This window comes from Aedes albopictus, chromosome 1, assembly GCF_035046485.1.
Source record: "Aedes albopictus strain Foshan chromosome 1, AalbF5, whole genome shotgun sequence".
Lineage (NCBI taxonomy): Eukaryota > Metazoa > Arthropoda > Insecta > Diptera > Culicidae > Aedes > Aedes albopictus.
In genome coordinates this window covers 250,033,460-250,036,316 of record NC_085136.1, presented here as the reverse complement: position 1 = coordinate 250,036,316, position 2,857 = coordinate 250,033,460, and positions in this window count along the sequence as shown.

The window sequence follows — 2,857 nt, the reverse complement described above, 5'->3', positions numbered from 1 at the left end:
CACACGCCATCATCATAGTGGGGGACAAAAAAGCTTCAAGTGACATCAAAATTAACACAAAATGAGCACATTAGCCTTGATTTTTTCTGCCAAACGATGATTGTTTTGGTCACATTTTATTGATGAATCAGAACGATTTGAAAACAGTCATCGTCATCAGCAATGAAAAACCAATGCTAACGTGCTCATTTTTTCCATTCGATAGGCGCTTTGTGGTGATTTTTTGCTCCCCTCGGTAGGTGATGGCGTGTGACAAGGCTTTCAGCATTTTTAATACATTATTACAAAAAGCTTCAGGGTTACCCCGAACGGGGATCGTCGTGGGATATATTACCTGATTATCTCCAGAATATTTCATATCAGAAAATTTCATTAATCCATGCTTCCCATGCCATTTTGACTCCAAGATAACAGATTTTTCGGTACCACTTAGAACAAAACTCAATTTATTACTGACAAAACTGGCAAGAATTGTACAAGTATGTATGGACGACTTTTGTAGAACATAATAAGCTTTAATTTCGAGCTATAATCTTAACTGTATGTCTTTCCGTTCAATAGTTATGATTTTTTTTAAAGTGTAGAAAAGCCTGAAATTACCAAATCGACTTGAAGCACATCGAAATCTTTATCAATCTAGCTAAAAATTTGACCAGAAGTTCATTTAGGCATGAGAATTATAATATTTACTTGACCAGTGGGATTCGAGACATTTTCTTAAATGTGAACATGTCTAGTGTACAGCTCTGCCACCGTTCCAAATGTTCTGGCAGTAATGTCCAATGGACATTACTGCCAGAACATTTGAAACGGTGGCAGAGCTGTACACCTGCCTGTAACGCGAAGCAGCAAAGGTCGGACTGGTGGTGAATGCCCCAAAAACAAAAAGTGCATGCTGGTAGGCGGAACCGAACACGACCGGATCCATCTGGGTAGTAATGTTATGATAGACGGGGATACTTTCGAGGTGTTGGAGGAATTCGTCTACCTCGGATCCTTACGGCTGACAACAACGTGAGCCGTGAAATTCGGAGGCGCATCATCAGCGGAAGTCGGGCCTACTACGGGCTCCAGAAGAAACTGCGGTCGAAAAAGATTCACCCACGCACCAAATGCAGCATATACAAAACGCTAATAAGACCGGTGGTCCTCTACGGGCACGAGACATGGACCATGCTCGAGGAGGACCTGCAAGCACTCGGAGTTTTCGAGCGACGCGTGCTAAGGATGATCTTCGGCGGCGTGCAGGAGAACGGTGTGTGGCGGAGAAGGACGAACCACGAGCTCGCTGCACGTTACGGCGAACCCAGCATCCAGAAGGTGGCTAAAGCCGGAAGGATACGGTGGGCAGGGCATGTTGCAAGAATGCCGGACAACTACCCTGCAAAGCTGGTGCTTGCAACTGATCCGGTTGGCACAAGAAGGCGTGGAGCGCAGAGAGCACGATGGGCGGACCAGGTGGAGCTTGACCTGGCGAGCATTGGGCGCGACCGAGGATGGAGAACGGCAGCCACGTACCGAGTATTGTGGCGTACTATTGTTGATTATGTCTTGTCTTAAATGTGATGTTAAGCAAATAAATGTATGTAATAACGATCGCTCGGAAGTTCTCACACTTCAAGTTGTAGATAGGGCTAATGACCTCTTCCTTCCAGTCCTCCGGTAATTGTTAGGTTTCCCGGATCCAGGCCATTAGGTGGTGAAGGCAGGTGACCAACTTTTCCGGCCCCATCTTGATGAGTTCAACTCCGATGCCAACCTTACCAGCTGACTTATTGTTCTCGAATTCAAGTTAATGAAAGGAGAAGGAAGGACCATCTGCATACGAATCGGGAACGGTAGCAGGCAGACCACCAAACATATTGAAAAGATTTTTTCCTTGCCCTTGTCAATGTTGAACTCTAACTGAAACAGTGGTAAGGAACTGATTTGAACTACTCTCCCCTAGTGGATTGAATTCATTGTTTTGTGACGATGGATTCTGGTGAATAGTATATGTATGGCAACAATCCAAGAGTATAATCTTTTTTTTTTATTGATTTGCCAGAGTCTGCTCCAAGATGAGTGTTCTATGAGCATTTCCACAGTAAGTACTTGTGTTTCTTTGTCACTTGATTATTTTGTAGGGTATATGTACCATTCCTTGGCCTAATTTGCAACCCGCCTAGACAATTTTGACCATAACTCATGAATTAATAGCACTAGAAATAATATGTCAACCCTATTACACACTCTAGGCAATGCATGTTTCACCAATTGGAAGTAAACTTACGTAAATATTCAAGATTTTACTTATTTAAGTTGAAAAGATTCGATGCGATGGTATGCAACGTTGGTCTATGGTACAAAAATTGGCCTATTAGTGGATACAACGTTGGCCTATTGATATCCATGCACTAGAACCACTAATTATAATTTTTTTTCAATATTTCTGCTGAAGTATTATCTCTGTTTGTTCACCAATCTTACTTTTAAATTACATTTTCGGAGCCAAACTTTCAAAAAACAATAAATCACTTTAACTAAAGTTCTTTCTTAATTTAGTAACGAAAACAACGCAACCCTATTATTGTGTTATATTTTTACAGTCACCACACACAAAATCTTTCTTCCTGTTCGTTCTTTCTGGTTCTTACGCAAGAAATGCTGTTGACGACTTTTTATCGCTGTTTTTGACGTCACTTTACTGATGGGCCAAGATTTGGGTTTATAGTGAAAAAAATGTCCTCAATATTCGGCCCACTTTCAATTTGTAAAATAGTTATTATTCGTTGAAAACATATACACAAGTTCAAAATAGCGTCTTTGACCGTCGCATCAAATGTTCAGTTATTGAAAAGTCAATTCTAAATGTTCC